At 38.0% G+C, this 27,649-nt stretch overlaps 1 long non-coding RNA gene across 1 annotated transcript in view; it reads right to left on the bottom strand.

Annotated features, from left to right (window-relative positions):
• Window positions 1–27,649, bottom strand: part of LOC127472228 (uncharacterized) — a 49,584-nt gene that overhangs the window by 20,436 nt on the left and 1,499 nt on the right. The window lies entirely within an intron of this gene.

Genomic DNA, 27,649 nt, shown 5'->3' with positions numbered 1-27,649 from the left:
AATGCTTTTGTTGTTGTCTTTATAATGCCGTGTAGGTCTACTACTCCTACCCAATGCTAGTAATAAAGATAATAGTCTATAATTGGTATGTCCAATAAAATGCTTTGAAATGGGAACACATAAAATTATTGTGTGAAGGCAATAACCTCAGTAAGGTAGATGAAGACTTGCTTATATGAGTCTGTTGGGGAAAAAAAGTATTTCAAATATAATAAAGGACTTTTCAATTACAAGCTAAGTTTCTTTCCTTCCCTTTCTGATTACGTTTGGTTTTGCCCTTTTTCACATTCTCTCTACTTTGTATTTTTACAACCTCTATTGTTCAAATGAGCCACTGATACTTAAAAGCCCGAGGGAAAATATGAGACATTCTCAGCTTATGCCAACTCTTGTTTCATCCTCAACACACAAGCAAAGAAATACTCTTCTCTCCCTACTATTTCTAAAATAAATAAAAAAACACCCTCCCTGTTATTTATTTTTTTTATTTTGTGAAATCAACTTAAATTTCCACTAGTCATCCCATTGAAAATGATGAAAAGCTATGGATTTCCAACCTGAAAATTATATCAATACTTTTTTAGATATCTTTCATGGGACTTCAGTATATGAGATGCACTCTTAGGAACAGAGCACCCGACACACACACAAAATAAGTGTGTGTGCTTATCTCCCACATCACTTTGGTTCTGCCACTTTTGAGGACGTGAATGCAGAAAAGAAATCCAGTAACTCAGGAGTTCTTTCCCTGCTGTTCCTATCAAAGTGCTACTAGTCTTGGGCATATTACAATGACAGCTTGTTTCCATGCTTGTAACCCCTTCTGCAAACTGAGCAGGAAACTATTTCTTACAAAGTCGTCTCCCTGGGGTGTCCTAAAGATTAATTGCTGTAAGTGCAGTTCCTGGAACACATAAAGTTCCTATAAGCATCCATCATTAAATGTTATATCCCCTCAAGTACTTAACCATATTAGCTTTTCTTACTTAAGTAGCCCCAGTGAAATCTGTTTCTATTAATTATTTTCACTATTTGCCACTATTCTTAAACACAAGTTAAATGACTTTGGCTGTGGGAAAGCAAATTCATGAGACAGCTGCTTTCTTCTGTATTTAAAGTAAACATAGCACTGTCTTTTTGCATTACTTTATTCAATTACGTTTATCTTTGTCAATGAATTTTTTACTCCAGTGATTTTCTGACTTATTTTCCTTAACAGGGGAGGTACTTAAAAATATTGGAAGTACCAAAACTGTACAAAACCAAGAGCAGAGAAATAAAGAAGAAGAAAATCAAAAAGCATCAAGCATCCTTGCAACTTGCAGGAGTCTCACAATTTCTGTACCAATTTGAAGAATAAGAAAGGTGGATGTGGCAATGAGGATTTCAGGAAGCTATGACTTGAGCTGACACGCAAAAAATAGGTATGTTTTTTAAACCAATTCCATAAATTTCTAATCAGTTTAGTATTCAATTAAAATATTGCTCAGAAGGCTGTTCTTAAAACTCACATTCCTTATCTACCATTTTTCTACTCTTTCTATTCACTGGAGCTGCCTCCTCTCTCCAAGTGTAGTCTTACATATGCAGACCTAGAAATTCTCTGTCCTGGAGTCCTGTAGGCAGAAGGTTCAATTCCCTGAATTTTTCTGATTTCCTATTAGTATTCCTAGTGTATATACAAAGGTGTCTAAACATAATGAATACATTTTACAAAAACAAGTCAACCCATCCTCTTGTCCCCACTATCTTTTCACTGAACAAGTTGCAGTGACTCTCTCCATTAAGTAAATAGAATTTAAACAACTTATTTGGTTTAATCTGCAAGAACAGATAGGTAGAGAACTAATGTGATGATCTAAATGAATTTCTCACCAACAGGGAAGGTACTTCATATCAGCTGCTGATGTGGTTGCATTCCTATTTCAGGGGCTTTTCTTTATTTCATTTTCCTTAACAATTTATTTTGTAGTATTAGCAATGTGAGGGTAACTCCAAATTTAGGAGTGTCGTCTCTCCTTATTTAAAGTAAATAAATACATAGATAAGTGTCATCAAGAAGCCAGTTAATTACTTAAGACATTCACAGCTAGACCAAGACAACCCTGATTCCTGCTGTATTTGAAACATTCCAACCAAGATATACTTGATATCTTCCTTGTCTTAAGAAACACTTACCAGTATTAGAAGCTAATTAAGGCTGAATTCGTCATTATATCTAAGCATGTTCCTTAGCTGGGGGACACACAGTTCTACTAATTCCACATTCTCATTCAGAATCACAGAGTATTCTGAACTGGAAGGGACCCACAAGGATCACTGAGTCCAGCTTTCAAGTTCAGGGATCAAACCCACAACCTTGGCATTATTAGTACCAGGCTCTAACCAACTGAGCTAATATCAGGGTACCTGTAGCCTTAAATTTGAGTACCTTGCTGAATCAGAACAAATTATGAAGATTCTAGAAGGGAAAAAATTCATTTGCTCTAAATGAAAGAATTCACAACATTGATTTTGATTTCAGGAAAAACATGCATTCCTTTTCCACCCCAATGAAAAAAACCAACATATTACACTTGCCAAGTACCAGAGAGTTATTAAGGACTTATTATTTTCAAATTTAAAATCTACCTTTGATTTATCTTTGTTCAAAGCCTTGGAGCTGTAATAAATTGTTGAATGATCTTATCTGGCTTCTGATATGTCCTTGGCAAGGGCATATGTAGCAGGCAAATTAAAATCTTGGACTTTTTGTGGGAGAACTCTTATCCTGGGATTCTGTAAATAAATATCTTGTCTGGGAATTTAAGCTAGCTAAATTCATGTATCAAACTGTTCATGTACCAGAATATGACAAAATGTTGAGCATATGAAGCTGCCCAGAAATGATGGGTGTTTGGTACACCAGGGATCACAACCCACATTTTTCTGTACAAGCAGTGATAGATTACTATGCAGCCCATGCACAAGGTTCAAGAATATAAAACAGAAGGAGAACTTTCCCACCTCCCAAAGAATCATACAAAATAATCAGATGCTTTAAGCATTGTTCCCCACTGTCCATCTGCTGCATAACACTGTTTTTTTCATGCATTCCCTCCTTTTTTTTTTCCATTCCACAGTACCTAGCATTGTAACAAGGGCAGTCATCATCTGTCTCCCAGCAGCAAAAACTGCAAAGCAGATGAAAGCTAGCAAGTTACTGAGGCTGCCAAGAATTGGCCTGGGTGAAAATAGCCACAGTATCTCATTTACTACACGCTAAAATGACTGCACCAAGAATGTACTAACTACAGATGTGGAAGACGGAAAGATCTATGTCTTTCATGCCTCTTGGAAATCTTGTGCTTTGCCTGGATCTGACCATTTTCCTCTCAGACCAAGAGCCTTAATGAGTCAGAAGACCCTAAAATTAATCTTTCCAATTTATCTTTAATTCTTCCATGGCAGTTTTAAAATTGTACTGTATGTACAATTTTACTGCTCTCAGGTCACCTTGTTTGAGTGTGGATGTGGTTCTCTTGTGGCAAGCTAGAATTTGATCAAAAGAGCATGCAATTCACAGTTCTTCAACAAAATGTTAAGCTACAGGTTTAGTGGCAATTCTGAGATCTCTGGCTAAATTAGGTTTCCCAGTAGGAACCTCTATGAATTCCAAATATATCCATATATATTAGCAGAAGTGAAAGATGTAGGATAAGGATTTCAGCACCATTAATTAGAATTGATACATTATTTTTGATTTTAGAGTTTAAGTTTGTGCCCTTATACAAATTTATTAAAGAATATTCCGTTGTTTTTGAAGGGTACTCTAGTAGGGTGATCTGTTCTCTGTACACATAATGGCATCTGGGACCAGCAAAACCTAATCAACTCCTGCCATTTTTAAGAAATCAAATTCTGGGAAACATCACCGGACTTGTCTGGGATGGTGAAAGAAAGAGAATACATGTCTCTTAATGTGATTATCTGCCCATTAAAAGGCATGTTTTTACAACAGAAGGTAGTTTAAGGTCAGGAGAAACTTGTGATGACTTTCTCTTTGAAGTACTTTATGCATAAGTTGGGGTTATAGATGGATTTAGTCTAATGTAGCTCTTTTTTTAAGCATTATAAGTTTTGGTGTTAGAAACTTCTTTTCCTCTCCTGACTTACTCATCCCAGTGGTTCACTAGCTGATGACAATGATCATATGTAACCCTTCAGGCACTGAGTCACTCTGGAAATGTGGATTTCCTGTCTTCTTGAGAGAATAACATGTTGAAAAGGCCAAATAAAGAAGATGGGGGGATAGTTTTTAACAGTACGTTTTTTAGGATATCAGTAGGAGAGAAATTATGATTCTGAAACTTAGGGTTGGCATCCCAAATAGCTTTGGCCTTACAAAATATTAACTTAATCTCTGAATATCTCCCTCTAGGACAGCAATGACTTGCGTTAGGGGTGTTAGATACTTCCACCAATAGACTGAGAGCCTTAACAAGTCCTGTGAATTCAACCATTTACATTAACAAGGAAGTGCAGATAGATTACATGTGATTACCCATTAGGCTAAATATTCCTATAAGCAAGCAAAAAATCCCAGGTGGCTGATATTTTTAAATAAATAATATAGAAAGATTGTGAACCACAGTGGTTAGACTATGGTCCAACTATTTACTAAGTCTACAAAAAAATGTCATGGCACGTTTTTGGGCACAAAATCCATTCTGGAAAATTAATATTTTTGCTCTTGGGTGCACTAGAAGGCATCCTATCCTGTGGCTTTTCTTGTCATAATAGATGAAATAAGCTCTTACTATTCATGGATTTTTTTTCCTGTCTGTTGTGTAAAAATAGGTTTATTGCTTGTATCTTGATATACAGCTTTCCTCAGCCTTCGACTCTATTCACAAATGCGGGTGAAATAAAGCAAACAGAGGATAAACAAAGCCAGAAATGCACACATTTAGATTATGAATCCCATTTCTGCAAGGTATGGAGCCTGTTCCTCAAGCTGCCAGAATTAATTGGGTCAATGGAAACATAGAATCATGGAATCAGAGATAATGCTGAGTTGGAAGGGACCCATAAGGATCATCAAGTCCAACTCCTGGCCCTGCACAGGACACACCAAGAGTCAAATCGTGTACCTGAGAGCATTGTCCAAACGCTTCTTGAACTCTGTCAGGCTTGGTGCTGTGACCGCTTCCCTGGGGAGCCTGTTCCAGTGCCCAACCACCCTCTGAGTGAAGAACCTTTTTCTAATATCCAACCTAAACCTCCCCTGACACAGCCTCATCCTGTTTCATTGAGTCCTCTGGTCACAAGAGTGAGGAGATCCATACTTGTCCCTCCGTTTCCCTCACGAGGAAGTTGTAACTACGATGAAGTCTCCCCTCAGTCTCCTCTTCTGCAGGCTGAACAAACCAAGTGACCTCAGCCACTCCTCATAAGGCTTCCCCTTAGGATCTTCGTAGATGAGATTCTGTCCTGATACTGGGCTGAAAAGAAAGGTCACTGTGGCTAGACTTCAGTTAATGAGAAACAAATTCTCCAGAAAAGAAATAAAAAATATGACTTGGTAGGTAAGTTCTTTTATACACAACAGTTTGTGAACACATAATTAAACACTTACTCGACTGTGGGTTTGATTTATGGCAGACCAACTCAGGGATATATAATCAAGTTCCACTCTTGCCTATTTAATTGATTGATGAGAAAGTAACTTGCTGTAATTTAATAAAATTGAAAGCAACAAACGTTTTCAAAGTGTTGTTATTTGTCTTGGGATATTGATCATAAAATATGCAAGACGACCCTCAGTACTTGCTGGATTCAAAGACCCAAGCTGCCTTTTATGCATGGCTTCTTCTTTTTTTTCCCCATAGTACATCTAAAAAACTTGTTGTTCTCTTGTTTTCAACAGGGACTTAACATTTTCAGGCCTTGAGTCTTATACATTGTGAGCACTCAAACTGCTTTATTGGTTTTATCCCCCTAGATTCCCATAATTTTCTCCCTTTTGCCAGAAAAAATTATGGCTGTTAATGTAATCTCTCTCCTCTGTGTCTGTGAATCTAGTGCTACTACTCTTTCTTGGAATCCCCATATCCACTGCTCTCAATATCAACATCCAGAGCAATTTTTAAATGGATTAAGCATCAAGGAGAAAAATCATTACCATTCTTAATTTCTTAAGACATTTGTAAATGTAACTCAAATTCTTTGTGCAAGCATTTTATTGTATGTGATGTAAGGCTGTGATTAATGAAGAAATTGTTGAGTCAAAAGAATCATAGAATCATAGAATCAGCTGGGTTGGAAGTGACCTCTGAGATCATCAAGTCCAACCCTTGATCCAATACCACCGTGGTTACTAGACCATGGCACTAAGTGCCACATCCAGTCTCAAAAACCTCCAGGGATGGAGAATCCACCCCTTCCCTGGGCAGCCCATTCCAATGCCTGATTACCGTCTCTGGAAAGAATTTCTTCCTAATATCTAACCTAAACCTCCCCTGGCTCAGCTTAAGACCATGCCCTCTTGTCTTACTGAGAGCTGCCTGGGAGAAGAGACCAACCCCCACCTGGCTACAGCCTCCTTTCAGGTAGTTGTAGAGAGTGATGAGGTCTCCCTTGAGCCTCCTCTTCTCCAGGCTGAACAACATCCTCAGAGCAGAAACCTTATATCCTCTGGTGACACAAAACTTGCTGTGTTTTTTAGGTGAACACTGCACAGTATCATTAGGGCTTCATTGCAAAATGTTTCTGTATATTGTTCGGTTATAGAGAAGAAATATAATTATGGTATCTGGAAAGAAGTAGCTGAAGGACATACTCAATTTATTCTTGATCTTAGAGAAAGATACAGAGAAATGTTTGACACTGTCTTTACCTTTTGAAAGGGATTTGGTGTATTTTTGTATTATTTTTACTTTGCAAACTTCCTTCTTAGAACAAATTTCATTGTTATAAAGCCATGTTGGTAGAGGACAGCCCTTGTGCTAGCAGCTTTGTTAAATTAGAATGGCTGAGTGTGCCTCTTATGTCTTGGCAGTGAGGATACCTTGCACTACTACCAGAGATGTTGTGGATGCCCCATGCCTGGAGTGTTCAAGGCCAGGTTGGACGGAGCTCTGAGCAACGTGGTGTAGTGGAAGGTGTTCCTGCCCATGGTGGGGGGTTTGGAACCAGATGATCTTTAAGGTTCCTTCCAAGCCAAGACATTTTTGGGTTCTATGATTCTATGATATGCTAGTGCTCAGTGTAAAATTATCAGCAGTAGCATCTATAGTGTAAGGTGGCAGAAGTGGGAAGGCATGAGTAGGGAAATGCAACAAAGCGATTTCAAGATGAAGTTAAAAATCCTTTTTAGAGAAAGATCCAAACAAGGTGAGTGGGGGCAATAAAATCTGCAGCATAAGGGTAGCAAGGATTAGCATTGCCTAGCAGCTATTCATTTTGGTATTATAGAGATACAGAAATTACAGCTGTGTTGCAAACCATGCACAGGGAGCAATTAGTGCTAAAGGATAAAAATAACATAAATCAAAGAAAGGTGGTTGGAATACAATCTAACTTCAGAAACTGTTCTTCCTCTAACTAGCTAAATTGAATCAGCTATTAATAATGCAGTGACCTTCTGAGAGATTCAGCCCATAGAAGTGATTTACTCTCAATGTGCCCAGAAAGCAGCATTCTAAAAGGATGAGCAAAAATTTCAGACTACAGAGGTTTTTTGCTGGTTATGTAGTTATGGCTCCCTCACTGGATAGGAAGCAGCAGGTATATGCTGGAATCTTACTTTGACAGGAGATTCAAAGTAAGACTGGATAGACAGAAGATCCTGAGAAATAGAAAGTACTCCAGTTTCAAATTGATTCATGTATCTGAGTCTATTTATCGATAGTATTTTCAGGTCTCGAGGAATAAATTATTCTCCACACTGCAGGAAAAAAAAACCCAAACCAAGCAGAACCAAACAACAAAAACAGTGAAATAAAACCACCAAAAAAAAAAAAAGCACCCCCCCAAAAAAAACCCCCCAAAACACCAAAACCAAAAAAAAACCCCAAAAAACCTGTTTCTACTTGTGTCATGTTGTATGTAACTAGTAGATATTGCTATGTCCAACATATATCTGTTGAATAAAAATCCTCTTGGCTGGGAGTACGTTTGGTAGTACAGCTGAGCCTGTCAAATGGCTGCTGACTGACACAAAGGTCAGTCCTGCTCCTCCTTCTGCCTCCCGGTTAAGTACCTTCCTTTTTGGGTTCCAGCATATGCTCACCATGATGGGGTCCTATTCAATGGTGAATTTATTCAGGGAGCTGAGTTGACAGAAGTTAGGGTACAGTTGTGCTAGTTTGGTGTTTGGAACTGGTTCACTGCAAGTGAGACAAATGCTAAGAAAAGAGTATGAGGAGAGTGGTGGGAGCACTTGACTGCAGCTAGGGGTTAGTTTTCTTTAGTTGCAGTATGAGACTATCTCTTACTTGCATATAAAAACGTAAGCATGTACATAGTTACAAATATAACAGACTATTAAGAAATAGTAAAGAAACAGCTGTAATAGTAGAACTGCACATGAAATGGACATACTTCCTCTGCCTTTACATTTACTGACATCTGTTTTCACCTCCCTTTTGCTGTTTTCTTCCTCCTCTCCCCTAGGACCAGCACATTTCCAACTTGTGTGGCCTATACATTAGGACAATGTCCTAAGACAACCCTTCTCTGAACAGTCTGTGGAAAGAGGGGGCCCCTTGCCTTTGACATGAGAGGTGGCTGCTGCATGAAGGCAGATGTTTGAAGACTTACTTTAGCCAACCTCTTGTGCAGTGGGCATACTACAGCAGTCCTATCAAGGCTCTGTTTTGCTTAACAAGAAGCCCAGAAACTGAGGTCAAATACTGCAAAGGGACCTGGACAGGCTGGAGAGTTGGGCTGATTCCAATGGGATGAGGTTCAACAAGGCCAGGTGCCGGGTCCTGCACTTTGGCCACAACAACCCCCTGCAGCGCTACAGGCTGGGGACAGAGTGGCTGGAGAGGGGCCAGACAGAAAGGGACCTGGGAGTTTGGATTGACAGGAAGCTGAACATGAGCCAGCAGTGTGCCCAGGTGGCCAAGAAGGCCAATGGCATCCTGGCCTGTATCAGGAACAGTGTGGCCAGCAGGACCAGGGAAGTGATTCTTCCCCTGTACTCAGTGCTGGTGAGGCCACACCTTGAGTACTGTGTCCAGTTCTGGGCCCCTCAGTTCAGGAAGGATATTGAGGTGCTGGAGCAGGTCCAGAGAAGAGCAACGAGGCTGGTGAAGGGACTCGAGCACAAGTCCCATGAGGAGAGGCTGAGGGAGCTGGGGTTGTTCAGCCTGGAGAAGAGGAGGCTCAGGGGAGATCTCATCACTCTCTACAACTCCCTGAAAGGAGGTTGTAGCCAGATGGGGGTTGGTCTCTTCTCCCAGGCAGCTCTCAGTAAGACAAGAGGGCATGGTCTTAAGCTGAGCCAGGGGAGGTTTAGGTTAGATATTAGGAAGAAATTCTTTACAGAGGGGGTAATCAGGCATTGGAATGGGCTGCCCAGGGAAGTGGTGGATTCTCCGTCCCTGGAGGTTTTTAAGATGAGACTGGATGTGGCACTTAGTGCCATGGTCTAGTAACCATGGTGGTGTTGGATCAAGGGTTGGACTTGATGATCTCAGAGGTCACTTCCAACCCAGCTGATTCTATGATTCTATGACTGCTTTCCCAACTGACTGCATTGCTCAACAGCTAACTTGCTACCTGGTCCTGTTTGGGACTGTTCCTTCTCACTTGCTAAGGCTATGTCAAAATGTCCATAGTCATGTGGACAGATGCCTGCCTGGCTTTTATTTAGCAATATAGATATAACTTGTGGGGGCCCCCTGGTGGTCTAGTGGTTAGGATGCAGCGCTCTCACTGCCGCGGCCCGGGTTCGATTCCCGGTCAGGGAACCCCTCCGGGCAGATGGAGCTCGCCAGCCCTGTAAGGCCATCCATCTAAGAGAAGGTCACTCTAAACAAACCTACGTCCTGAGGACCTCACTGCCACTGTCCAAGCTTCGCTCGGCCCCGGCAGTTGAACCTCAGGATTAAAGGGTGGGCTCAGTTCAGCGCACACTGTGTCTCACCTAAAAAACCCACTGCACAGGCTCAAAGGGTAAAGACCTTTCCCAAATCTTCGTTTGCAAAGACGGGCCATACTTATACATACTAGATATACCTTGTGTGGATAAAAGTCTCCAGGGGAAAATGCTCCATATATCCCACAGCAGTAATTTCATCCCCATCCTTTTAAGCGATAATCACCCTTCATACTCCTTCGTATGGGTCACGTACTTGGTTCAGTATGCAGGACTAGGGTGAGGACTCCCTTCTCCACTTCTTGTGGCTATTGTGAGTAGGTCCTGCCTCTGCAGGCACGAGGTCTCAGCTGTCCATCCATGAAGAGGCTATGTTCTTGGCTCAGGACCCAAGTCACAGCCAAGCCCAATTTATGTATACAGACAATGTTGCTCAGCAACTAGTTGATACTCGTGATCCTGGCATTCAAATTACATTTACTATCACATCTGTTAATCTGCCTAAAGTTTGGGATCAGATTATAGAGTGTGTTCCCATGCTTATTTTTCTTCAGTCAAATTGGCTACTGAAAGAAAAGGGAATTTTATCTGAGTCATTGCAGAATAAACCCTCAGGTCATGAGCGGCCACCTTACATACTAGATACTTCTAATATCTAGGATAATCCAGAAATCCTACTGCAGTTAAATTAATAATGAGGATGTGACCTCGGGAAAAAACCAAAACCATCTAGACTCTCATGATATTTGGAAGCGCAATTCTCTGAGATAAAGGCACCACTAAATAGTGAAAGTGCTAAAACCTGTGAAACATTATTAAAGTTAGTATATTGTATCTTGTTCCACTTGTAACCCTCTTGGATAGGATTGTGTGAAGCAGCTGACTTGGTTTAATTGAGACACTGCAGAAGGCAGTGTTCTTCTGGTGTTACTTTAATTACAACAGAAGGAAAAATAGCAATAGTAGAAAGTACTTGAGTAGTAATTTCAGCAGATACATTGGCAATAATAAGAAATCTCATTCTTGCTTATCATTGTCAACAGGGGGGATATTGTTCCTTCAGCCCTTTCCAGTGAATCACCAGGTTATCACAAATCAGTCCCTGAGTGCTATTTCAATAGCATGAATTAGAGAGATGAGCAATTTTCTGATATAGTCTCTATCTGTTCGTTTTAAAATCTGTTCATTTAAAATGGCTTTTTCCAGTTGATAATATAGGAAATTAGCTTCCTATGTCCTCCTGTTGCCTCCACAGACACATTATTTCTAGGGAGCAGTATCTCCTGGACATACACAGTACAGCAATTTCCACCACTACATGTCACCATGAAGATTATAATGCTAGTCATAATGATTCCTCTGCAATAGTGCATGAGAAACAAGAAACTTGAGATGGATCTAGAGGCCAGAAATGTTTATTACTTGCCCACTTTAAAAGGTTGTCAATTTGGAATGGGTAGTAATTTGAGCTGAGTGATAGACATAGGATAGGACAGGATGACCTGTCATCCTCAGACCCCTGATGAGAGAGAGTTCAGACTAGGGTTGAACATTAAGCAATGAGGACATGTTCCAGTTTAGTACATGTTTTAAAAGCAACTAAACATAAAGGCTCAAAATATTTTAGGTGTCTCTTTGCATTCTTTTAAGAGCTGAAATTAAAATTTCAAAGGAATGAAGCAATCTTGTTTTTCAAGCTCTAAAAAAAAGATATATTCTTGCATAAAGAAAGCAAAAGCCTTGCTCCTTAAAAATATCCTTACAAAACATATAGGGTGGAAACTACTTCACCCGTAGACTTACACCTCTGTATGGCAATCCCCTATGCCAGAGCTGTCTCAAATATGTTTGAAGAAACAGTGTTATCAGTTAAAAAGCCTTTTTTATTTTTCTACAACTACAGTGTCTAGTAGGATGTCTAAGAACTGGGATCCACTACACTGAAGTGTTTTATCAGAAGTTTCTTTCTTTCTTTTTGAGATAAAGCAGTTTCAAGGAAAAAAATAATGAGAATGTCAATAATTCAACATTCTTATATTTCCATCTCTTTTCTGATGTTGAAGCTCAAACCATATTTCACAGTAAAGCTAGTGTCTCTTGAGTAGGACAAGGACAGTGAGCAAGCTATTGATGTATTTCATAGAACAGCCAATATTGCTGAAAAAGGCAATCAATTCAAACGAATTCCCTTTCTTCCTGCATCCTGGTACCCAAACATTCAATTGACTCTGTTGTAGCTATTGTGAAGTGTCAATCTAAAATGTTAAAATGAGATTATTGGAAATGTTCTTTTAAGTCTCTTGAGTAACAGTAGGCAAAAGTAATCCAGGCTATACTTTCATAGCACAGTGTTAAAATTTGATTACTTATAACTCAGATTTCTTTAACCTGTATAACTAATGTCATCTCTGCACAAAAAGCAGTGATTTATTTGTTCAGCAGTGCCTCTGGGATGGAAGCAAGTATTGCATACCAGGGCTGAAATATGCAGTCTATATCACAAGAGTTCATTGGCAGATACTCATGAGATGGAGTTGCAGTCATGTCTCTTGAAATTAAAGAGAGAAAAGATTCCTGTTGGTCATTGTGACTGAATTTATTAAATGGCTTTTCAGTTTGTTTAAAGACAGTTCCTAAATTAACACAATTTTCTTAGATAGATGGTTTCAAATAAATCTGAGATATTTGTGTCCCTGGCTTGATGAAATTTAAGCATTATTTTGACTCTAGTTGTCTGTTTAAACCTTTATTTGGACAGGAATACTTATCAAAGATGCAAATGCACCATAAAAAAACTTAGAGGCTAATAGCAGAACTATAACTATAAATCCAGAGTAAGAGAAACAGAGTTATTGTCTAGTTTGTCTCTTCTCAGACCAGTTTTAGGGGCTGATTAAATAATGCACTAATTCAACCTTATTGTGCATATGAAAACTCATATGCTCAGCATTTTACTATATTGAAATAACAAGGGATAAAATCTCTTTGAAATGGCTGGGGAGACATTCGCTAGACATTCTAAAATGAGTTTTTATGAAACTCCTACATGTAAGTGAGAAGTTGGTTAACAGGTCTTTTAAGTACTCCAGTGAGCTAGCTTTAAAATTAGTGCTTGCTTTGCAATCACCTTTACACAGCACAGCTTGCATTTTCATGCAACACTTTCCTGTGTCAAGTTGCATAAGCCACTGAATTTTAAACCTTTTCTCCAAAAAATGTTTTGTGTGACTTCTGTATTAGACAATAACAATAGGAAGAGAATAGTATTTCTCTGCAGCACAAGAAATTCAAACACAAAAGCCTTTATTTTACGGTGTACATAATTTGAATTAATTAATTGATTAAAAGAATTTGCATCAGTGGGGAATGGAGTCTGTCACCTATAGGCAGAAGCTTGGAGGTTAAATTCAAGTAAGAACTTACAGATTTTGCTGTTTCTACTTTGCTAGTTACTTAGACATTTTCTGCTCTGTCAGAAATAGAAGGGATGCTGAGCTTTTCTGTACAATTGGAGTAACTGTCCTTGAAAATCCAAAAAACCCACCCACCACTCTGCATCCAAATTAGACAATTCTGAAGCATATGGGGAAAAGAAAGAGTAACTTAACTTTTCTCTCTGTTTTTAATTTTTTTAAGCAATTTCTTCAGGAATGTCAGTGAGAATTACAGAGAATAAAAACTTCTCTGTGTGTGCGTAATTTTTTTTCTCTATTTGCTTGTTTGTTTGTTTGCTTTTGGGTTTTGTTTTTGTTTGTCTCTAGAACACAATGTTTCTGGAAATAACTTGTATAAAGTGTATCCATCTGACTTCTGAACCTGTTTTGATAGCAATACCCAGGAAACTTGTCATGATCTCCATCCTGTTTGGTCATTCCTTTTGTTTCCACCTAACAGCATGTAGTCCCATAGCTGTAAAGCACATGTATACAGTTAAATTGATTTCTTGAGTTTGTTGATATGTTTGCACTTTTCTGATACAAATAAAAATACTCTAGCTGAATAAAGGAAGAATTTCTAATAGTTATATCTCTTTAAAATGTATCACCATTGGCAAAGTGAAACACACAATTCTGTTCAATATATGTAAGGCAATTCTCACCAATTTAATACTGTTTACATGGGAATTATACCCTTCTGCCTTCAGGCAGACCTGTAAAATCAAATGGTACAATTAGAGCTACAGGACACGTTCACTGGTTGGTTGCAATCAAGATAAGGCTTGGACACTATGGTGGATTTTAATTTGTAAAGTGTATAGATTCCTTCCCTAAGGGTCTGAGAAATGAAACCATGAGAAACATTTTGTTAGTAGGCTTAAATTCACTATATATCTCCGCTGAGAAGTTTTTAGAGGTCTGCAAATTGAAAATGTTTGAAACTAAACTGCACTAGGTCATCATATAAAAGGAGATACAGAAGGATGATAACAATATGTATTTCCAAGCTTTATTCGGAAATCTGGGCCCTTTATTGTAAACATAAAAGTGTACAAGTTAGACCAATGATCACTGTGTTCTCATAGTATCGGGAGAACTAGTGGTTCAGTCTGTGCTTGTTAAATGTAAAATGTTCAGAGAGGGCCAAAGGCTTGCTTGGCAGGTGAGGGATGTAGATGAATGGAAAGGAATGCTGGCCACCAGCTGACTGCTGGTGTCAGCCTATCCGCAAGCAGCCTGGATATTGCTGAGATTTAGTTGTATTGTAGTCATCTAAGCCTGGAGAAGTGCTTTTGTCATTTTAAGTCTAAATAAACCCCTTCATCCATTAGGGGAAGATGCTGGATTTTGAGGTGTGGGTTCATTTTTTGAAAGCTTGGGCACTTCACTGAATCTCCAGGTGGACAGCCTTCATGCTGCAGATTAGTTCCAAAAGCAAAATTCTTTACCTGGGAGCTGCACTGCCCTGGAAATGCTTTTCCTGCATAACTAAGGCAGCTTCTTCTGGGAAGAGCATGACTCGGACTTCAGCAGTCCCTCTCCTGGCCAAGTGTGTGAACAACAATTCCTTGAGCTCCAGGAGACATCTCCTTATTTTCAACTGATACTTAATTGCTTTTTTTGCTGCAGAAAGGCACAACTTCAAGTTATGCTTTTAACTTCAAGTTTTATGAATGTCCTACTACATTTATCCCTGTATTTTCTTCTTTAAAATATGGGTACTGTCTTTTATAAAATCAGAAAATAACATGTTGCACAAACTTGTCTGTATTTCTGGTACTTAATTCTGAATAAGGACCTGGAAGTGAGTTGATAGTGGTTGTAAGCTACTCTCTTAACTGTATCCCATATTAATAGCAGCCCAAAGTAATTGAAAAGTGTTCTTTGTATTTATTCTTACTCATTTACCTTCTTTAATTAATCAAGGTTAAAAACAAGGCTGTAGAATAGAATTCACTAGGGAATACATCCCCATGTGAGACAGGAAGAGAGGGGGAATTCCTGACCACTGAGAATGGCTTTGACAGACGATGACACTGTAGGAAATATCAAAATACTCAATCCAGCTTGCATGTAATGAAACAACAATATCCAATCCAGCCAGTAAAGAAGCTTTTTCAACAGAGTAAATACTTCTGTCCCTCTTTCACCTTTGTAAAACTGACTTCTTTCTACTAAAAATCATTTTTGTTCTACATTTTCTTGTTTCAATTACACACAATTCTATGTCCAGGTATCTCTGAACCTCTGGTTTCTACTTTTAGCCTTAGATATCAAAGTTCTTAATTGAATTTTGTGAGATAATTTACTTTCCTTATTATGGTCTTCCATTAACCTTCCTCATTTCTCTGAGATTTATTATCTATTCTTTGCTTGCCAGTGGCTGGAATACATTTGCCATTTGCTCTTGAGAGTTCTGGGTATGGTAAGGGGGATATGGATTCTAATCACATTCATTCTTAAATGACTTCGCTAACATTTTTCATTCATTTTTTACTTACTTGATCCCTTTTGGGATGGAAATGAACAATGCATATCTGCTTAATCAAAATCAGGCATAATCAATCACAGTTTTTTAGTGTGTGTGCACATATATATATATTTAAAAATATAAACCATGGCTCATTCTTTCAGATCAAGAAATTTGAGGGAGTAGGATTTCAAAGAAATTGTGGTGATGCTGTAGGGCCAGTAATTTTTGCTACACAATAAAATGACAATAAGATGCTATATTGTTAAAAATATTATTTTAGACATGCTTTGGCAGTTTTGTAAAAATACTCTCCTGTTCAGCAGAAAATCTACACACTTGATCTTCACCCATGCATGCATTTTCATGAAACTTGAGAAACCTCACTTATTTCTGACTTGTGAAAGCACTTATTTTACTCTGCTGAGGCATTCAGAATATATGTTTTTAGAAAATATACAACTGTGATGTCACCGCATCCACACTGAGCCTTAAGGGGAATATCCTAAACTTATTAAACAAGGAAAAGAGCTGAAGTTTGTTCTCTATGTCTTTTGGAATAAGGTAGAGTTTGTTTCAGCCAGCTAAATCTCAAAAAAAAAGAGGTAATTTTGTGTTTAAAAGCTCTAGAGCAGACATGGTAAACATTTAGCATAATAAAATTGCTTACCCAACATATTTTAATATTATCTCTTTTCCTTAACCGTAATGAGCTGACATAGTGAGGTTTCATATGTATGTTTGAAATGGAATCAACATACATTATTTATTCTAATAAAACACAATTTTCTGTGAAGACGGCTGTTTCCAAAAACCTGACAGTGGTGGTATTTAAATACCTGTGCAATAGGTACTGTTGTTGCCAGACTAACATTCATCAAAAGTGTTTGTAGGTTCTTATGTTAAGGCATACTTCTCAGTTTTGTACCATATTTATTATAACATTATTGCTATCACTAATTAGGTTTTATTTTTCTTCTACCACCAAGACATAGTGCTGAAATCTTCAAGATGTATAGAAATAAAACACCTCACTCTGCTCCTGCCTATAGCTTTCCAAGTCAACACTCTCTTTCAGTAGACAATACAGTTGAAGATGATAAAAGACGGGTTTCCAATATTTTCAAAGTTTAATCAAAGAATGAGAAATATAGCCCAAACCAGCAAACACTGAGGAAAGGGATGTTCAAACTGCTGTTTTACTCCCTTTTTCTTAACAACTATTCTGTTTGTCCCTCTTACAGTCTTCCATTGCAGCTGTTCCACTTTGCTAGAGAACCTCTACTTTCATGGGTACATCTACTAAAAACCTGTGGATACCCACCCCTTTTGTCCTTCAGCAGCAACATCTCTTTTTTGCTTTGGTGTTTTCTAGTGACACCTTATCAGAGTTTCCTGTCTCTCTTTGAAAACTCTGGACTTTCTTCTGCAATACAAGTAACCCTGTCATTTCAATGGCCCTTTTGGACAGATGTTCCAAGTTTCCATTTGTCCTTCTGAAACACCCATTTAAAAGCTGATCATTATTATTTCTGACAGGGTCACGTAAGCATCTTATACTGAGGTACTAAAGCTTTATTTATCCAGCAAAAATCTTCCTGGTGTGTTCTAGGATCACATTTCCTTTACAGTGCCACTTTACATCAGTGATTCAGAACCTTCTTCTCTGTTTCTGAGTAGTGAACACTGAATTTAGCAACACTATAAAGAAGCTACTTACAAACATGGGACATGAAGACCCTGCCACAGGTGCAGCATCCACCAGACACACCACCTAAGGGGGAATCCAGCATGCCTGAATCCCCTGCACATGTCCCTTCGACAACCTCCCTGCATCCATGCCCCTGTTCATAGCGCAGTTGTAGTGGTCACTATCTCCTGAGTAGACTTCGAGGATCTTGAGGAATCTTCCGTGAGAGCTCTTCCTTTCTCCTTCCCATCACTTTGTACATACAGACTTATTTCTATTCCTCTCACCTTTAATGTTTCATGCCTTCTGAATAGAATACAGTAATTCACAAGGTCTTAACTATTCAAGGCCATAAATGCTTCATTTTAAACTATTATCCTTGAAGTCTTTGAACTACCCCGAATTCAGCATTCATTTTCCTGGGTTACTTGCCTTAAGTTAATTAGTCTTCTGTGCTCAGTGTCCACATCTTTGATTTGTTTTAGAGGTTTCCTTACTTGCTCAGAAAAAGACTTCTTTCTGCATGTGAGTGAAGTATAAAAATGGTCTTCAGTATTCTGCAAGAATATTAATTCAGGAAGATGAAAATCATTTTGTCATTCTCTATGAGAAACCTATTATTATATCACCATTAAGTACTGATTAAATATACATTGTCCTTGTATAAATATATTATGCTAATAGTCCTTCCATGATCTTATAATACTTCAGGATTATTCCAAACTCAATACATGTAAAAAATTCCAATTTTTCAGTTAATAATATATTAATTTTCCTCTACATAGTCCATCAGATCACAGGTACAGGAAGGACATTTTGGAGTATAGGCAGAACTTTGGATTTTAAATATGTTTCATAAAAACTGTATGAAAATCATAAAGGTTTTAGGGGGACTCATCCTGATACATCTAGTATAGAGCAACCTGCAGACAAACCTGATTTAAAAACACTAGAGCCATGGAGTTACTGATCATCAAGTGTTCACCCTGCCATCTCAAAAGCACCAATGTTATCAGGTGATTTTTGTCACTCATATTGCCAAATTCTACACTGTTAACAGAATCTGAGCTACTTCAAAGCTTCTTCACATTTCTCTGCCAAATAACTGCAGTACAGGGATGCTCTCACTCAAGCACAGGTATTTGAGTGGAATAATGTGCTAGTCCCTGCCATTATTCTGTGAAATATATCCAAAGGACTCACCTTCAAACGAGTCTCTGAAGTGAAAAGCCTTGGAAAGAATTATGGGCCCTGTGGGAGTCAAGAGCGTTGGTTGGGGGTTTTACACAACTTGGGTAACCAGTTGACTGGAATGCAGAGATACATAAAAACTTGAGGAAAGATACAACAACATTCAGTTGGTTGCATACAATTAAGATTAATGTTTTACAAAGTGCATTTATGACAGAACTGAACTAAAAAAACACATAAAGTAATGAAAATTGCAAACAAGCAGAGTTTGTTTAAATATGGTGTTGGAATAGTATTCAGGATCAACCTCATACATACTCTTTCATTTTCAGTCACATAAAATGCTGTTGTGTCATTTGAGGAGAGTTACACAGCTTTACAAGTACTTTTCACACTTTTTGAGACATGTTCTCAACACTGCTGGTGTATTAGTGAAGTAAAAAATTCTTCATTGCTAAAATATTTTTTCAGTTTAAGTGATGGAACAGCAAAGACTCATTTTACATTTAAAATAATGTACACAAAATTAAAAGAAATAACTTTGAAATAGTAATTTTTCCAAAGTTTTTATGGTGTAACAGAGGAGAAGCTTGAAGCCTGTAATTTCTTTCTTAAAATGTAACAGGGTGGTAGAAAATGCAGGAAGCTGAGAAGAAAATCACTCTAAAGAAGAAAGACACTTAGGTAAGAGACATGTATTTAAATAAAATTTTTTTATGGTCTCTTTGTATAGCTTGATCCATCTGATTTTTTTTTTTTTTTTTTTTTTTTTTTTTTAATGCAGGATAAGAATGATTTTGAGGAAATGTTGTGTTTATACCTGAATTAAAGATAGACCTGCCACTGTGCAGAAAGAAATTATTTAATATCTATAATTTCCTAAATGTACTCATGAGAGACTGGATTGAGTGACATAAAACCAGGGAAGAAATATGTTCACTGCAATCCAGACTACTCCAGTGAAAATATGTAAAAGTTACAAGTCTGCCAAAGACTATTTCACCTGTTTTCTTTAGTTTCTTGAAAATAACTTGTTGGTGGGTTTTGGTAGACTGATGTCCTAGTTAGCTACTTATTTTAATAATAACCTAGGCTTTAGGTTCACACCAGTAGAAAGGTCGTTATGCAGAGGCCTCTGTAGTCTTTTAAAATTTCAAAATTTAAATAAGACTCCATTCAGCTACAATTTTTTTCCTTGAAGACAAACTGTGGTTGGGAATTGTAACAGCCATCTACAATTTTTTGTGGAAGTAATCCTGCTGGCTAAATACATAATTCAAAAAAACACACAGTCAAAAATATCATGATATGAGGTTCCTGGTGAACTGTTACCTGTGGTAAATGGGAAGCAAAAGAGAGGAGTGGGAATTCTGTGAGATGTGTGGAGTTGAAAGCTGGAGATTTGTGACTTGGCAAATTAGATTAAAAATAGACTTTCTTCCTTCGTGTCTCTCCAGTGTCTTGCATCTCAGATCACTGTCCCCCTTCCTCTGGTGTTTATGTCAACAAATTCAGGCTTTTAGGGAGAGTCAGCACTGGGGAGAATCTTGCCCCAGCTCCCAAGTGTGTTTGTGACTTCTGGCCATGCTCATGCCAGCTTTTTGATACACTGGCAATTTTAGGTTAGCTAAAAGCTTCCTTCATCAGATGCACTCCCCTGGGAAGAATCTGTCCTCATGCACCCACAGCATTTCTCAGGGCTTCCAGGAAAAAAGGGACTTGCAGTGCACCAGATCAAGCCTCTGAAGTCAGATGGCAAAGTGAGAAAATTGTGTGGAGGAAAGAGGGAAATTTAATCAGGGAAGAGAGGTCTATCGCTGTGTTCCCAAAATTTGGCATGTATTTTTGTCCACCCATGCCAGGGACTGGCCAGGCCAAGGTGAGGACCTGTCCAGGTTCTTAGACAGTAGAGACCATCAGAAAAGCTCACAGCATAAAGCCAGGTACCACAATTAGAACATAACAAGTTCTCTCTTCTCAAATAATCTTGGCGATGTTTAATAAACTCTTACCCTGGGCAACCCTTTCTGTGTGGTAGATTTGAACAGCACCTTGCAGAGGTTTTGGGTAACACAGCACTTTGTAGGCAATAGCATAATATTTTGCTAGCAAATGCTCTCTTGTGTCCAGCAGTTGCTACCTAGATGCTCACAAATGTAATACCGTGTTGACACAAACTATCTGCCATGTGCAACTATTTATACATTCTCACTACACTAGTGAGATGTGAGGGCAGTTCTGTTTTTCCTTAAAAATCCCTTTGCGCTTACAGGCAGTTCTGACTCAGCTTTGTGAAAATGAATATTAAAATGCAGCCCAGTTTTCTCCCCTTTTGGAGCATGGATGGCTACTGCAGACTCACATATGAAAGAGAAAGCATGTTTTGGATTCTCTTTGGATTCCCTCCCTCACTCTTTCACTAGTGATTCATTACTTGAAAGGAGAGGAAAGCAAACCAGGACTGTTAATACCAGCTGTCATCCATTTATCTGGTTATTTATTTATTTTAGCCTAGGGCATTCTCAAAGCAATAGAATGGGGCTGGACTGAGAGTGACCAAAGTCTGAAGCTTTTTCTATGGCCCAGGGCTGTATTTGGCATTTGCACATATGGAAGTGAGTAGAGATGAGATGGAGAACTTTCACATAAAGATCTCTTGCACTAAAGCATGGAAGAGTGAAGGAAGGGTTCATAATGCCAACTTAGGTTTGTGCCAGGAGCAATCATTGGGTACTTCAACCTCCTCCAGCAGAGCTGGCTGAGAATGTGTCTAACCAGCTGCTCAGGAGCTGGGGTGGTTCTCATTCTCCCAGCTTGGGAGTTCCCTGATCTCTCTATCTCTTGGAGCAGCAAGGGGCAATTTAGGAAACAGCAATACATGGAGCAGGCACTAAAATCCAGCAGCTTATGCCATTTTTTATGCCATTGACTTTACTATGATTTGTCATCCTGAATAATATGTCATTTGCAGTGTGCCAAAAAGCTACTTCTCCTTTTAAATGCATAAAAATACTATAATGGCAGTTAATTAACCCAGATATATTTATAATAACTCCCAGCTTTTGCAAAATATGTGTGAACTGCTATAGACTACCGTTACGCTTCTAAGCAATTATATGGTTTATGTATTTTTCTAAAAACCATAGGACATAGAACAACAGTCTTCCTCCTAAATTTTGCTACCTAGACTTTATAGAAGTAGCTATATTTGTAGCTGTAGTTGACTCAAGTATGGAGCGATGTGATTTTTTTCTTGTTCTTGTTGAAACTAGGCAAGACATTTCATATTAGAACTGTCTTCTGATTATTTGTTGTTAGTGATAGAAGAATACCTTTGTGTGTTGTTTTAGCTAACATTAGTCACAGACAGGAGGAAACTCTTTGAAGTCCTGGGAGGCAGAATAATTTTTAAAATACAGACTTTTTGCCACCCAAGATAAGGTAATCTTGGATCAGCAACGAAAGCTTTCCTGACTAGGAGAAGTTATTGAACAGACTGCTAACTGAATTCTGGTCATTCTTTTAAGTAGCACTGAAACGAGGCCAAAGGCTGGAATTTTTTTATCAGGAATTTAGAAAAGCATCCATTTTTTAAAGTAAAAATTTAAATGCCCTCCTAGTAGGAATAAAAACCCCACAATTTTTTTCTGCTCAAAACCTGTCACTGCCAGACCTGCAAATTTCAGCACTTTTCAGGCAGTCTGAAAGTCTACATTGTGCTTTTTGTTCTAAAGTGACTTGTGCTTGTTCACGAAAACCAGTATATTTTGAACAAGTTTATCTGAAAAGTTCATCCATCATTAATTCCTTTGTTTGTCATACTATACTCCATTTAACTTTCTGCTCGTTTTTACTGATCTTTCATGTTGCTGAATCCCCAAAAGCCGAATTTAACTAATTAATTAAATATTTTAAACATAGAAATACCACTGTTCAATTGTGTCATCTGCCTATAGGCTGCATTATGGTGGGAGAAAAAGATATGCAGAAGCACATCCTCTTGGAATTCGAGGTTTAGGCAAATCCATTGGTCATTGATAAATTTGTGCGCATCGAACATTATTAAGGATGGCTGGTATTAGCTAGTGACAAGGGGAGATGAGACTTTTGCAGAAGGAAAGACAACCATTGACAAATGATTCCTCATATTTGCCGACTTCAAGTGGCACTTGGCAATTTTGTGGGCAACACAAAATGGTAGAAGCCTAGTGTCTCACCTTTCTTTGTATTCCTGGAAAAAGGGTTGACCATAAATGGCCCTATGTTTGTAAAACTTTCTCTAAATATCAATCTCATTGTAGTAATAGAAGGGGATTTTGTTTTGAACTTCAAAATATATTCAAACAAAATAAATCTCAATGTAGTTCCATGTTGTAATGCTGCTTTTTAGAAATTAAGTATATTTCTATCCCTGTAAGAAACAAGCTCTACTTCCCCCAAACTGGACACTTGAAACATGAAACATCACGAATCTGTGTTGCTTTACATCAAAAATGTCTTCAGAGTCCAAGGAATATTTAAGTGAACAGCTGAAAGATAAAATACATTGTTTTTGTACAAGTAACACAAATGTGATTATATTTATGAAACATTTTAATATATATTTGCATTTTCTGCATTCTGTCTTATCTACCCAAGCAAAGGTTTCATTTTGCTGTAAAGTCACTTTTAGCCTATTGTGATATGTGGTCTCCTCAGAGATATAAAACAGAAAACAGGAATTTACAGTTGAAGGAAACTGTTGTTTTTACGAAAGCAGATCTCCTCTTCCTCTCACCCAGAACAAGAGCTATTAGCCAGTTCTATTCATCTGAGCTCTCCTGTCACAGCCAGTGCACGTGTTGGATTGTCCTCTGCTGCTTGCCTTACATTTGTCCCATGAAGGAAGATCTACTCTAAAAGGATGATGTAATTCTCACTACTACTAACAGCAAAGAGTCTCTGCTCACTTTTTCTTTAGATCTCAGTGCATTTGGAGAAAACTAAAAATCCTCACGTGGTATTTAAGGTTCAAATCTGGGAGAAGTATAGTCCTGGGAAAGAAAAAACATTCATCAGTATTTAAGGTGGGAAAGCTCTTTTCAATTTCCTGTTCTGCTGAACTTCCCAGTGCACATTGGAAAGTAACTTCAAGCTGATTACACGCAGTTGAAATAAAGCTGGCACTGGCCCCTTACTTTTGTTCTTCAGTCAGGAAGTCTGTATGATAGCTAGAGCTTTTGAACAAACACAGCAGCTCTTCCCAATCCATGAGTGTCACAGTCAGATGGAAAACTCTGAAGATTAAAAGTTGCTCAGGCACTTACAACAGAGATTACTGCATAAAGCTGTAAGATTTTTCTTGCATTCTTGTTTATTATACTAGCATCTACTGTTGAATGGCACATTTCAAAATAATTTCACCTGAGGAATTTGGGGTGCAGTCTTGCATAAAGTCAGTGACTGGAAGAGTTTTGGAGACCTGAGTCTTTTCTTACAGAAATCTGATTTCCATCATCATTCTTTGGGACATAATTTGGAGCTGCTCCTGAAAAGAGCCAGCTTTTCCCTTCTTTTTGCTCAGATTAACGTTCATGTACCTGCATGATGAATCAGTCTAGGGACTGACTTGGTCAAAACTAATTCCCCCCTTCAATGTTTTGTTTTGTCATTATTTACAGAAACAAAATAAAATAATATACATGTTTAAAATTGCACAGAAATTATATCTTGGATACATATCTCAAACACTTGCATTTATGCACGGATGTTTAACTAATTAACATAAATAGAAATTTTAAAAGGATAAATAAAACAGTCTATTAAAAATAATATCATATCAAGATATGTTTTATGTGTTATTAGTGATAAGAAATATAAAAAGCATAATTTTTACTAAAAAAATCCACTGCTATATCACATACAAAAATTTCTGATCTATCAATTCGATTTTGATGCTGAAATTAGCTCAGTTGTTTAGAGCATGATGCTAATAACACCAAAGTCAAACAGGGGTTTGATCCCTGTGTGGGCCATTCACTAAAGAGTTGGACTCAATGATCCTTGTGGGTCCATTACAACTCAGAGTATCCAGTGATTCTGTAATTTTCACACATATACATCACTTCATTGAACTCCAGTGACTATTGTTTATATCCTTACAGCTCAGAGTGCTGCTGGCCTAGATATAAGGGTGGGGATTATTCTCAGGCAGTACAAAGTAAATGATGATTACCTCAATCTGACAAAAATTTTGTCTGTAACTGTTATACTGCAGAATGTACCCCAGATCAGCATTGTGTGTTAAGTTCTGTTTTGCATTGCTTGATTATGTCCATGACAGAAAATGATTACTGTCACCTCCCTAGTGGCTACAAATTGAAGGTATTTGGTTTTGAGTAATTTATTTTGCCTGAAAAATGGTATAACTTTTTCATACAAAGGATTCCTTTAAGCACTATTTCAAAGGAAGCATTCAATCTGGTGTTCTGCAGTCTGGATAATGACTAGTCTGGGCTTAACCTCTCTTGTGTTTCTATTACCTCTAAACGGTAAGAAGTGCTTATAAAATGTCACATACCTACCCTGCTATTCAATTTGTGCTCACATCTGAAGTCTTTCAAATCTCACAAAAGAATTGGTAACATCATTTATCAGCCTGTGCACAGTTTTGAGATCCTTGGCAAGGAGGAATAATAGGATTGTAAAATCCTTTGTTTGTTTTTAAGATTTTTTAAATATTAAAATAAGAATTGAATTCTATTTCTATATTTCAGCAAATATACTGCCTCCAGTGGACTATTTCAAGTCCTATTCAAACCAAGGGCATGATTCTCTACCTTCCAGGGCACTTGCATCAGGACTCAGAAGCGTCTCACAAACCCTAGTGATGTGTTGGATGCCGCAAATCACTTAGAGCTAATTGAAATTCAGTAGTGAATGACAGCATTCAATATCACACCACGAATATTAATGCAGAAGGGAAGGTTCCCTGTTGACTGTGCACCTGAGAGGACCAAAGCACACTGTTTCTAACTGACGAGAGCTAACACATCTAGTATTTGTGAGCCATGCTTGCATGTAACCCCAAAAAACAATAAAACCTCACCACTACCACACTTTTCTCCCCAAATGCTTTCCAGTTCTTCAGCAGCACAAGTTATAAGCATGTAGGACTAGCATAAAAACCTTCTCTCTGTTAGTAATTACATTGCCTCTGATTTCTCACACTGCCACAGTAGTCTCTGTGTGTCTCTGTACTCAGTTTTCCTGTGATTTGGGATGCCCCATAGGGCTGTCCAACTTGTCTAAAATGGGAATGAGAAGTTATTTTCAAGTTTCAAATCTGAAGTATGACTTCAGTGCATGAAGCTATGGTAAATCTCAAAGAACATCACAGGTAATAATTGTGATTAGAGCCTAAAACCCAGTACATTTTTCTTGGGGAAGGCTGTGAACATAAGCTCATTATAAATACATACCTACCCCATGTGGCCTTTGAAGAATGACAATATGCTATCACAGCAACATGGAGCCACTGTAACTGCTTTCCTTAATGACAGTGTTTTTCTACTTTTTGATGCAACTCACATATGAAAATTAGATTATAGTTTCAGTATTACAATTACTGGAAGTGTGTTTTTGGAAAGGAATGCAATAAATAACCAAGGAAAAAATATTCTTCTTTGATTAAATAGTGTATTTCCAATAAGAGTAAATCATGAAGATTCTTCACTTTTAGTGTTTTTTTTTCCTGCATTTTAATATTTGTGAAGCCACCCTTACTTAGGACAAGTAATTTAAACTAGTTTTCTTTACTGTGAGGGTTGATTCTGCATTTAATATCAGTTGTTAATTCCTAATACACGGAACTTACAGAAAGATCCAAAGAAGACTTTAGATTGACCATTGATGCTCAACTGACAACGAACAGAGCACATTTCACATCTGGACAGGGAAAGAGGAGGGCCTTGTACTTTAGACACAACCAGGGTTAGTTAGCTGCTGAATGAGTGTTCTTCAGATTTCAGTTTCTGCACTTGTGTCTTTATCTGTGTCACTTCCCACAGTTTGGGCTGTCGTTTTACTGGTTATTTTAAAACAAAGCCATTCAGTTCATTCCCTTTCTCTTCCCAGTCTTACTGCTAGTTATGAAATACCTCAAAGTTGGAAGTAACAAATTGTCTTGACAGCCCAAGAGCTTTTCTTCCTTCTTTTGTTTCTCATGCTCTGTTGTAGAGTCATTAAGCCACTAAAGGAGAAGGAAAACAAGGACACCTCCAGTTGCAAGCTTCAATAATTGGGAAGCAGAAAACAAATGTAAAACAGCACAGAGAGGAGCAGGAAAAAGAATCCTCCAATTTTTAGTAGTTGATTCTATAGGTAACTGAAGAAATTTTTATTTCTTCTTTTCCTATCTCCCCCCCAGTGTCTGTGCATCCAATTTCACATGTTCATTTTGGAACTGTTGTTGATTCAGAAGCAAATCTCATCAAAACAACTTCAGTCAAAATGCAATAAGTAGGTAGGCCAGTGACATAAAGAGAGGATAACTGAGACTGGCGCTTTGGGCAGTTAAGACAGTGAAAGAAGAGGAGATAGATGGGGAATGGTTTAAAAAGAAATAAAAAGCTGAAACACTACTGCCAGCATTATTTAATTATTTCCGAGTTAACAATGCAAAATGAGGATACACTAAATATAAACCCTTATCTTTAATTATCAAGCCTGTCCTGTTCTACTTGCTCAGGAAAACCTGAAATCAATGGGAATGAACCCTAGCAGCAGCCCAGTTA

The sequence above is a fragment of the Manacus candei genome, unplaced genomic scaffold (genome assembly GCF_025592945.1).
Source record: "Manacus candei isolate 608988 ecotype Guabito, Panama unplaced genomic scaffold, ASM2559294v1 h1tg000028l, whole genome shotgun sequence".
Lineage (NCBI taxonomy): Eukaryota > Metazoa > Chordata > Aves > Passeriformes > Pipridae > Manacus > Manacus candei.
This window is presented reverse-complemented; position numbering and strand designations above follow the sequence as displayed.